The following is a 12,360-nucleotide window of genomic DNA, read 5'->3' as shown; positions in this document are numbered from 1 at the left end:
GTGATTCACCTTGACCTTAAGATGAGAAACTCAAGATCTGTATCAGATATAACATAGTTTTTATACAAAAGTCCCATAGTCCTAAAACAGTTCTTAGAAGCAATTTCCCAGCAATAAACTGCAGTCTTGAGAACAATCATATTCAAATTAGCAGTGGGAAAACAGTGCACTGCATCCTTTATTACATAAGTCAGTACTCTTGCCTCTAAGCTATTTTCACTTAATGTTTCTGCATTTTTATTCTCTTTTTCCAGATTGTCCTTTACTTTTATTTATTTTCATTTCCAATCAGCTATTCACTCTTATGTTAAGTGAAGTTTGTTGGATGGATTCATCCCTTTTTCCCCTTCATGGAACCAGGACCTTATTCTCTTAACTATAATAATGTACTATTCACCTAAAAGCTTTCCCCTGTCTCCAGTCTACTATTCAACAGATTCAACAGGTATATATTTGCTATTGATATTCCACCTGCTCCTATAACTTTGGTGGTTCCCTATTACCTCAAAACAAAAAAAAAACTATTTTTGGAATTTAAAGTCCTTCACAAGTTGGTTCTAATATATCTTTCTGGACCAATTTCACATTACTATGCTATACAGGTATTCTTCATTCCAAACTGGCCTTTTAACTGTTCATGGTAAATGACATTTCATCTCCGGCTTTGCAAAGACTGTCACTTGTCTGAAATGCTTTCCTTCCTCAATTCCAACCCCTGGAATCCCTAGCTCAAGTGCCTTCTCCTTTAAAAACATCATTTCTGATTCCCCCTGTTAATAGTGTTTTCCTTACTGATAAATTACTTCAGATAACACTACATGGAGACAGAAGCAGGTGGGGGGAGGGGAGAAGAGGGAAGAGAGAGAGAGAGAGAGAGAGAGAGAGAGAGAGAGAGAGAGAGATTACATTTGTGTACAAGTTGCTTGCCTCCAAATGGGAAAAAAAGCTCCTTGAACACAAGAACTATTAAGGTTTTTTTGGCCTTCATATCATTAGGGCTTGGCACAAGGCCCACAACATAGTAGGCTTACTGAACTGAACTGAGGCTGAGCTGGGAAAAATAGAAAAGGGTTGCCACCAATAAAACAACCTGGCCAAAGGACTGATTCCAAGAAAAGATGGAAAAAGGAAGACCCATTAACTTAGCTCTAGGTTAGGAAAGGAAAGGGAAGAGATTGAGTTTGGGTTGTTTTAACAATACCCACAGCAGACACCTTTTTTTAAAAAAAGCACTAACTTTTTTAAAGTAAGAAAAATTATAGCAAAATTTGATGGAAAGGAAAACAAATGTAACAAGCTTAACTGTGAATGTCAATGGGAGAACAGAATCATAAAATGGAGTAAATGGCAGAAAGGATAAGAAAGTAAAACCCAACAATTTGCAACATGGAAGAAATATGTTTAAAATGTAAAAAATTAAGAATCAAAACAACTGAATTCAAAAAAGCATGAGTGGCAACCATGACAAAAGTAATACTAGATCAAGAGAAATAAACATGGAAAATATATTATAAGATATTGGAGATAACAAAACAGTATTAATATTTTTAAAAATGTTCTGTTGACCTAGCAATTAAGTACTTAAAAGAAAAGTCAACTAAATTACAAGATCTAGATGGTAATACACACACACACATCTATTAACTCATCAGTTCCCATAGGATCAATTATGACCTCTATGCAGACAACTCTCAAAACTATATTGCAAGCCAGTCCTAATCTTTATCTTGAGTTTCAATTCTACATCACCAATTGCTGCTAGACAGCTCCACTTAATGTCCATCGGCTATTTCAAACTCAATTTGTCTAAAGATGAACTTAATATCTTTGTCCCTAAATTCATCCTGTCTTCAAACTTCCCTATTCCTCTAAAGAACATCATCCTTACAGTCACTCTCTCTCGTTCCCCACTCAATATATATTTAGGTTCTTTATTATCTTTCACCTGGACTATTGCAATTGCTTCCTAATTGGATCAAATATTAAGAAGGGAAAGAGACGTCAGAGACTATATATAATCCAACTCCTTCATTTTACAGTCATGGAGAGTAAGACCCAAAAAAAGGTTAAGAATTTTGCCAGTCTCACACAAGTAGCAAATAGGCCAAAGTGGAATCTGAACCCAGGTCCTCCAGAATCAGTACATTTCTCACTATCACACATCTTTCTTCCCTCTATAGCCTAGACTATACACAAATTGGCCTAAAAAAATTTTTTTTTACCTAAAGCTGTTTGCTTTCTGGCCTACTTTTTCTATCTTACTTTATTTCACATTACTCTACTTTTCTTAGTCTTTGTAATTCACACTTTTAGCATACTACCTTAGAGTAGGCACTTAACAAAATGCCTGTTAAACGGAACTGAACTAAATTGTTTACTTCAGTGTATCTCTTCCAGATTTAGATACATCTAGAAAAGTAAAAACAAGAGCAGATGTATTACTAAGAACTCAGAGAATATGACCACTGTAGTCACAGACTCTACTCTGAAGCCCTTCTTTCTGTGGATTTAATAAATCACAATAGAGCATTTCCAGTGCCATGGTTCCATGCATATCAAACATCTTCACTTTTCTCTATTTGATAAACTTTCCTTGTCCCATCTCACCACTACCTTACCAAGCTTCTCTTATTTATTACATAGCCCTCAACCTCCATACTTTCTATATTTAAGAGTCTTCCTAGTTCCTTGCCCATATACTTCCTAATGTTCCTCCACCTTCCCAACCCTAACACAACCCACAATTTCCTGCTTTTCTTAATATATTCTCCATTGAGAACACGAACACACACACACACACACACACACACACACACACATTTTTTAAACCCTAACCTTCCATCTTGGAGTCAATACTGTGTATTGGCTCAAGGCAGAAGATTGGTAAGGGTAGGCAATGGGGGTCAAGTGACTTGCCCAGGGTCACACAGCTAGGAAGTATCTGAGGCCAGATTTGAACCTAGGACCTCCCATCTCTAGGCATGGCTCTCAATCCACTGAGCTACCCAGCTGCCCCCTACTGAGCACATATATTGCTGAATAACAGTAAGCAGAGAAGGCTGGGGTTTTCTACTGGTTACAAATATTCCCTGGATCTTCAAATGGGGAAGTAAGAGGCATAGTTTCAGGACAGTAAACTCACCTTAAGTAACAAAAGCTTCCAGAGCTGATTTATAAAGAGTAAGTCTATCTCTCTCAGAACAAAACCATAATTCTTGAGAATTCCCTCAAACTAGAGGAAATTCAGAGAAGGGAAAGGAAAGGGGAAGGGAAATCAGAGAGAAAAACTAGCTTGAAGAGAAGCAGAAGACTCCCTTCCAAATTCTAACCTCTTTGCCTTTTCTCAGGGGATAGGGGCAGGACAAATGAATAGGAACCCAAGACAATCCTTAACTGGTGCCTCAGGATAAGTGGGATTCAGAAGGACAGAGGCAAGGTACTTGATCTTAAGGCTGGTGAGTAGCAAGAAAGAACATGCCTGAGGTGGGTGGAGAAAAGAGACAAATGTTCCTTCATTAATGGACTGGCTCCCTCTTCCATTAGTTCCACCCTATTAAAATACCAACTCTGGGCTCCTGAGAATGATTCTCCAGTGACACAATTCCCATTCACCCCAACTGTTCCTTTCCTTATGTGTGAACAACCCATAAATGGAACTGAAACAAGTCCATGGACTTCCTGGTTGTTGAGTCCTCAGACTAAGCAGATTTTCAACCACAGGTATCCCTCAGATTGAATTCTTCAGAACCCATCAGCTTCCTAAACAGAGCTCATAAGTTCCTTTCAGAGGAGCTAATGTCAGTCCAGGATTCAAGATGGTAAAGGGAAAAAGCAAATTAACTTCTTACTATGGTATAACCTGCTGCTCAGCCCAACACTGAAAGCTGAAAGAGGGGAAGGAGGGGTAACAGAGGGGGAGCAGGGGATAAGGGGATAAGTATAACCAAGATTTTTTTTAAAGCACTCAAAGAGTTAGTATAACTAAGTACTAAAAAAATGAGACTGTCTGCCCAATATTACATCACAAGAATATAGCAATATCTGCCCAAATCCACATATCCAATGCCTCATACTATTCTCCCTTCAAAGCAGAAAATACAAAAATAAAGGAGGTGATTGAAAGGTCTCCATACTCCGGTAATACTCCTCCATCCCCCCAACCCCTCCTCCCCACCCCAATCACATTTGCAGAAATACATGAGAACAACCTAGAGGAAGTAGTGGTAAGAATGAGTCCCCAGAGGGGATGGAGGAGGGGTGGGGGAAAACAGAGGTTTCCATCAAACATACCATACTTTCTTTTGCAAGAGAGAAGAACAGAGAAGAGATTCAAATTGGAAAGGGCAGAAGAAATCTGTTGAAAAAGCTAGAGTTTAGAAAGCAAGGATGAATATACAAAAAATGAGGAGAAAAACTGTAAAGAACAATATACAGAGAAACAATACCAATGGAACTATTTAGGGGGACCACTATTAAGAGAGAGGGAGGGGACAGCAAAGTGGCTCAGGGAATTGAAAGGTTCAGAGACAGGAGGACCTGGGCTCCAATCTGGCCTCAGACACTTCCTAGCTGTGGGAGTCACTTTACTCCCATTGCCTAGCCTTTATCACTCTTCTATCTTGGAACCAATGCATAGTATTGATTTTAAGACAAGGTAAGCATCTTAAAAAAGGGTTGGGGGGGGATCATGTCTCTTCATTATGCCCTTCCCCTGCTCAAAAAACCTGTGATGGCTCCTCGTTGCTTCTAGAATAAAATCTTTGCATTTAAGCCCAACAACAACCTTGGATCTGCCATAATTCTCCTCAATCTATACCACACTCGAGTGACACTGTCTTCTTAATATCCCAAGAAGGGACCTTGACCCTGTCTCTTCAATTTCACCAGCTACATTTCTAACCTTTAAGGTCTGTCTCATCCTAGAAAGATTTTCTGACAACTTTAGCCCAAAGTAATCTCTTCCTCCTTTGAAAAGGCAGTACTATTAAATTTCTATCTTTTATTATTCATATGTTTATTTATTTATTATCTTTCCCCAAGTTTCTCACTAAAATGTAAACTCCTTGAAGAGACATCATCATAACAGAAACTAGTATTTGCAAAATGCTTTATAAATATTATACTGTATTTTATCTAGCTATCTTCCTCCTCTGCTCCACCTACTGAACGCTTTGGATTCTTTTAAGTCCCAACTAAAAATCCTTTCTTTTACTAGAAAGCTTTCCCCTATGTTCATTATTCTATTACCTTCCCTTTGCTAATCATTTCCTAGTTTTCCTATTTATAGCTTGCTTTGTTTATGTATTTGTTTTCATGTTTTCCTCCCCATTAAATTATAAACAGAAATTATCTTTTGCTTTTTTTTTGTATTCCCACCACTTAGCATGGTACCTGGCATATATTAGGTACTTAATAAATGTTTATTGATTAATTGATTGGTCTTCTTTTATCCCAACTACAATCCTGTGAGGTAGGTGTTATTCTTATCACCATTTTACACATGAGGAAACTGAACCAGTCAGCAGTTAAGTGATTTGCCCAGAATCACAAAGCTAGTAAGACCATTGCTACCACCTCTGTCTCTCTCATATTCCTAGAACCCAGCACAAGGGATAGATCTTCATTTATTCAACAACATTTGTTAAGTGTACTTAGAAATACCAAGGCAAAAAAAAAAAACATCCTTCAAGGGGATTATGTTTTATTATGAGAAAATAATGCATACAAAAAGATACAAAAATTAGACAAAATAATCCCATGTAATTTCTGAAGGGAGGGCCCTGACATCTAAGGAAATCAGGACAAGTTTCTTATAGGACAGTAATGACAAACCTTTTAGAGACTAAGTGCCCAAACTGCAACCCTCATGATGCATGTGAGCCTCCTCCTCACCTAACCCCAGACAGGGATGGGAAGGAGGAAGCGCTCCCACTGGGCTGCTGGGCAGAGGGGCAGATGATGCAAGAAATATCCTCAGGTGTCTGTGGAGAGAAAGGGAACAGCCCCCTCCAGCACATGTGCCATAGGTTCACCAATATAATTATAGGAAGAGGAATCTGAGTTGATCCTTGAAAGAAGCCAGAGAGATTCCAAAAGTCTGAGTTAAGGAAGAAAATTATGCCAGGGATGAGGGGTAGTAGCCTATGTAAAGGCACAGATATAGAAGATGGAATATTTTGTCCAGGTAGGCCAATGGGAGGGGTACAAAGACTACCTGAACAAGAAGAATATGCAATGAAGACTGGAAAGCTAATAGCCTATGGTGAAGGACTTTAAAAGTTGATAAGTAAAAAGGGACTATTAGAGGTTTCTAAGTAAGGCAGGGGGGCAGCTGAGTGGCTCAGTGGATTGAAAGCCAGGCCTAGAGACTGGAGGTCCTAGGTTCAAGTCCGGCCTCGGACACTTCCAGCTGTGTGACCTTGGGCAAGTCACTTGACCCCTACTGCCCACCCTTACCACTCCTGGGCCAAGGACGGTCCCTAGCCCAGATGAAAAAGGAGGAGGGTTGGGTGTGGGGCTAGCAACCCCACCCTGTAAAAACTACATCTGCTAAAGAAACTGCAACCTAAAGTAGGGGCAGCTGGGCTAGCTCAGTGGATTGAGAGCCAGGCCTAGAGACGAAAAGGTCCTAGGTTCAAGTCCAGGCTCAGACACTTCCCAGCTGGGTGACCCTGAGTGTGTGTCCCATTGCCTACTGGTTGTGGCCCTAATGCTCCTTGAATGGAGTCCCAGGATAAAAAAAAAAAAAAAAAAAAAAAAAAAAAAAGTAAGGCAGCGTCACAGACTTCTGCTTTAGGAGTATCAATTTCACAGGTGTTTGGCAGATGAATTAAGAGGGGAGATAAATTAAGAATCTAGTCCAGGAGAGAGGTGATTTGGGCCTGTAGAGGGGAAAAGTGGGAGTGGAAAGGAGACATATACTGAGATATTTCAGAAGCAGAACTAACAACACTTGGAAATTAATTTAATATGAGAGATAAAGGAAAGAAAAGAATCAAGGATGATCCTGAGCTTTCAAATCATGGTGACTAAAGAAGAGTGGTAAATTTAACAGATATAAGGGAGTTAAGATGACGGACATCTGTTTAGACACCTCCAGGACATTCAGAATGGGGCTGGATATTTCTACAACTAAAAAGATAATAGAACCTATAGGAGCTGATGGAATCTCTGAGTGTACAGAAAGAGAAGATAAGAGGGGCTAAGATAGAATCCATTAGGCATATCCTATATGCCACTCCCCATAATCCACTCCCCAGCAAGTCACTTAACCACTATCTGCCTCAATTTCCTAATCTGTAACAGTTTCCTCATCTGTAAAGTAGGAATAACAATACCACCTACCTCCCAGGGTTGTTGTGAGAATCAAATAAGATATTTTTATAAAACATTTTGTCAACATCAAAGTGCTATATAAAAGACTAGCTACTATTATTATTATTAAATCTAGACCAATAGCAAAGTTTTAAGAACTTGACAACAGATCTTGTGTGGGCAGTTTTGGCATGAGCACCAATTTAGGCTTCTCAATCTCCTGAGGACAGCAAGCCAAAGAGGAGGAAAAAGACAGAAAGAGGGGCATCCACCTAAGGTTCACAGTGAAGTGCTTCTCCCAAGGCAGTTGCCAACTTCCCCAATTTTCTCAACCTTACCTTCTCACATGTTCCAGCAGAGGGAAAACAACTGTACCCTCCTCTTCCCTTCCACAAGTTCACCCTCCCTTCTCATAGACATACTCCTAAGTATCCATGTGTGTACACAGATATATCTATTGTAAATGAGCGAACACAGCGTAGTGCTTTGTAAACCTTAAGGTGCTATATAAATGTTAATCATTTTAAATACACACATGTAAGAGAGTTGTTCTCCCCTTCTCTACATATACATATAGTTTCACATATACCACACATATACACACACACTATATGCAGGGAATTTCCTGTTATATACCCATAAACATTCATCATCAACTAAATATATCCACACAATTAAGTGTACAGTAAACCAAAAACACTCAAAATCTCCTATACTATAACTCCCATTCGCAGAACTCAGCATATGCCTTCTCACATAAATACATGCTTATGTACATGTAAACTCTTACACAAGATTCAAAATCCCCTACATACAATTTCTGTACTATATCCTGTTCTCCCTCCCATACACATATTGTATACTCCTATATAATTATTCCTATACACTTAGTAAAGGTTAGTCCATACCTGTGAGTACATGTATATATAAATATATATACTCTACACATGTAATCTTCTATTGTTTAAATACATATAATAAGCAGTTACTTAATATATTATCAGTATATCCAATCACATGTGTACATACATATACATACACACTCCCATAGACATACCATAGAGATGTAACCATATATTGGGGAGATACATATAGTAAATAAGGTTATCCTACACTTTATCAGTTTACTCACTCACATGTGTACATGTACAATAGACAATGTAATAGTCTATTGAATAGACACATCTAATTATCCCATACTTTAAAAGCATATTCACTCAATGTGTTCACACAGATATTTTCTCTCATACACATACACTACACATGTAAAATTATCTTGGGTAGATACAAATATTAAATAATTAATCCCATACCTTATTATATCTACTCACGTGTGTATACACACTCCCAAACACATACTATACACATGTAAACTTCTATTAAAGTTACCTCACATCTCATCAGTACATCTACTCACACTGTGCACACACACACTTTACAGATGTAATTATCTATTGGATAGGCACAATTACTCATGTATATATCTGGATGTATAGAGTATATTATATTTACACACATGCATGTATAAATAGCCATCATCATAACATCCACTTTATGTACACACGTTTACATATATACATACATATGCATACATGTTTGTGTCACACATTCCCATATATTATGTACATTCACTCTTCTATTGGGTAGACAATTATTCATGTTTCCATAAATGGTTAGCCCCTTATGTATAATACTGCTTAGTATATCTACTCCCAAGAACCCATAATTTCAAAGACCTTCATACCATGCATACTCCTATGTACATGCTGCACAAGTGTAATTGGGGAGACACACAGCCAATCATATGTAAACATGTATACTATATATAATCCTCTATATTGATACACAATGTCATATCTATAAACAGAGAATTATATATAAACTATAGATATATAGATAGGATACGTGTATAGTTTTAAGCTTTAATATAACTGCACTAAGACTATAAGCTATGAAAAACTAACTCTATATATGTATGTCACAGATGTGGGTGATGTACATGCAGAGTTAAGCTTTCATAATTTATAAATGCACTAAGAATTTTGGGACACTGTCTATAAATATAGAGGATTAACTATAGGAAAGATAGAGGGATTGTTGGAATAGAATACACATACATAGTTTTAAGCTTTCATAGCTTATAACTGCCCTAAGGCATCTAAACAGTTTATCTATCTATAAATAATAAAAAGATAATTAGATCTATAGGATATACGCGTGTTGGAAGCTTTAATAGCTTCTAAATACCTTAAGACTTTATCAACACCCCGTATATATGTTTCTATACATACCTATCTAAATAGTCTCCTCTCCTTTAATGTGTGAACCTGCCTGCATGTACACACTAAAGCAAAAACCCTTAAACACATTTCCCCTTCCCCCTCCCTCTGTTCCTCCCCCTCCCAAACCCAGTGAGACCAGGCCACCCCCATTCACCCCCTCACTACCCCTCCCCCTACCCAGCTCGGCCAGCTAGAGTTGTCCCATCAGAGAGACAGGACAGACCTCGAGGCCGCGACCAGGCCCGCTCTTACCCGAACCGGGCCCACCCTGTGGGGGTCCGCGACCTAGCTAGCTTGGGTCCGCTCTGACACTGGGGGCCCAGTCCTCACTTCCTTCGAATGGGGGCGGGGTTGGGTGGGAGCGGGGCGGAGCGCTTAGGGGAGGGCGGGAGAAGGAGGAAGTGAGGAGGCCTCGCGCCACGGCCCCACCTCTGGGAAAGTCCCTAATGATTGACGAGAAAACTGCCCTATGAGATTCCAAGTATGGGGGCGGACTGGGGCGGGGCTAGCGAAGGGGATAAACAGTGGAAGGGGGAAGAGGGAGGGATTGGGGAGCTGAGCCTCGAATACCTTCTCATAGCGGTTTGGATCAGATTGAGGCTTATCCCTGAGCTGTCCTCGCGCTTGAGGCCCTTAGCCTGCAGGGACCCCTTGTCACGCGCACGCACACACAGACAGACTCCAGGACACAAGAAGCTACACAAATATGCCCCTAAAATCATAGATTTAGATTTATTTATACAGGGGGTAGCGTGAGTAGAAGACTTGGTGTCAGGAACATCTAAATAAGGATCTACAGCTCACCTTGGGCGAGTCACGCAACTTTGTGCCTCAATTTACTCATCTGTAAAACGGGGATAATAATAGCACCTACTTGGTGGTCATCAAGATCATTTGAGCTGATATATGTTAAGTGCTTTGCAAACCTTAAAATAAAATCTTTTAAATGAAAGCTCGCTTAGTATAATTAAAGGTCGAGAACTCCAAACCCTCCCAGCAGACCCAGAAAGGTTTGTAATTCAATCAGTCAACGAGTATTATTAAATGCTATGGATACAAAGTAAGACAGAAACAGGGTCCTAACCTTTGTCGGTTAGTTATTAACCATACATTATAATAACGGAGAGAGTATGCAAAAACTTGCCGAATGGTCACCCAGCTAGTAAGAGACTGAGGATGGGTTTGAACTGGTCTAACAGATCCCATCTTTCCTCGGAACTTCCCTGTTTCTGTTGTGAGCTCTCTTGTCATTCCAGGCACCCAGATTCCCAACCTTACAGCCATCCTTAATTCTTCCTGTTCGATTTTAATTTAAATGAATTTTTGTTTACATCCATTGGTTTTCAAAATGTTTTTACAGCCATCGTTTTCCCTTCAAACACCTCCCTACTGAAACCTTCCTTGTAACAAAGGAGAACATTCAAGCAAAAACAAGGCACATCAGGGGAGGGTAGGTGTCTTTGACTCTTCTTTACCTTAAACTACTATGTTATTCAACCTGTGGCAAGATTGGTCAATCCTAAAATAGCTTTCTTATTAATCCTTCCATCCATTTTTTGTTCCTAAACTTCCATCCTTTCTTGTTCCTAAACTCTATCATCCTTAGCTCTGGCAATAAAATAGCCCTGGTCTCTCAGTTTCTAATCTCTCCCCTTTCTAATCTATCTATTTTTCACACAATTGCAGAATTGATACTTCTAAATTTTACCATACCACTCCCCTAGTTTTGGGTTTTTGTTTTTGTTTTTAACTTTTACCTTCTGTTTTAGAATCCATGTTAAGTATTGGTTCCAAGTTAGAAGAGAGGTAAGGGCTAAGCAATTGGAGGTAAGTGACTTACTTGCCCAGGGTCACACAGCTAGTCAGTATCTGAAGCCACATTTGAACCCAGAACCTCCTGCCTCTAGGCCTGGCTCTCTATCCACAGAGTCACTGAGCTGTCCCACTACTCCTCTAGTTAAAAAAAAAAATGCCCAGTATCTCCTCTTGCCACTGGGATAAAATACAATCTTAAGCCTGGCTTTTAAAGCCCTCTACAAGCTAAAATTCATACTAGCTCCTTTCCTAACATTCCACTCATTTAATGACTTCCCCCCTCCTAGGCAATCTATTCCAGTTGATACCTCTCTTCTCCTGCCTCAGTGCTTTTGGAAAGGTGGTCACCTCTAACCCCCATTAAAAAAAACCAACCTATTTTAATTGCTTAAAAAAAACAACTCTACAATTTAGAATAGATCTCATTTCCTTTATGTTTTTCACTTGTCTACAATTCAGTAACATTTCTATAAAGAGCAAAGAAAAGAAAGAACTGCTGGAGTCATCTTTCACATCAGTGTATCTTTTATTTTATTTTGGGGTTTTGGTTATGTATGACTTTGCTCTTACAACAGTGACCAATATGGAATTGTGTTTTGCATGATAATAAAAAATAAAGAAAGAACAAAGTAATAGACAGCCCCCTGTGTGGTAGGGGAAAATTAGATAGAAACACAAGAAGGTGCAAATCATAGAATTCCTAGGTTCCTTCTGAGCACAAAGTCAGGCCTTCCTTCTAAATTAAGCTTTTCTTGATTCTCCCAAATTGATACAGCCCTCACTTTAAAAATTACACTGTATTTTTTAATATAATTTTTATTCACTTCTTTGTATACATGCTGGATTCCTCAATAGAATGTAAATTCCTTGAGGACAAGAACTATTTCTCCCTTTCTCCCTTCCTTCCTTCCTTCCTTCCTTCCTTCCTTCCTTCCTTCCTTCCTCCTTC

At 39.1% G+C, this 12,360-nt stretch overlaps 1 protein-coding gene across 1 annotated transcript in view; it reads right to left on the bottom strand.

Moving 5' to 3' along the window:
- The window catches only part of TNIP1 (TNFAIP3 interacting protein 1), a 56,129-nt gene extending 46,211 nt beyond the window's left edge, over positions 1 to 9,918 (bottom strand). Inside the window, exon 1 of the mRNA XM_044664489.1 lies at positions 9,849 to 9,918. The gene's annotated coding sequence lies outside the window, so the exon portion shown is untranslated. The remainder of the gene's footprint in view (positions 1 to 9,848) is intronic.
- Between the last annotated feature and the right edge of the window lie 2,442 nt (positions 9,919 to 12,360).

The sequence above is a fragment of the Gracilinanus agilis genome, chromosome 2 (genome assembly GCF_016433145.1).
Source record: "Gracilinanus agilis isolate LMUSP501 chromosome 2, AgileGrace, whole genome shotgun sequence".
NCBI lineage: Eukaryota > Metazoa > Chordata > Mammalia > Didelphimorphia > Didelphidae > Gracilinanus > Gracilinanus agilis.
Note: the sequence above shows the minus strand (reverse complement) of the source record. Positions and strands in the feature narration are given on the sequence as shown.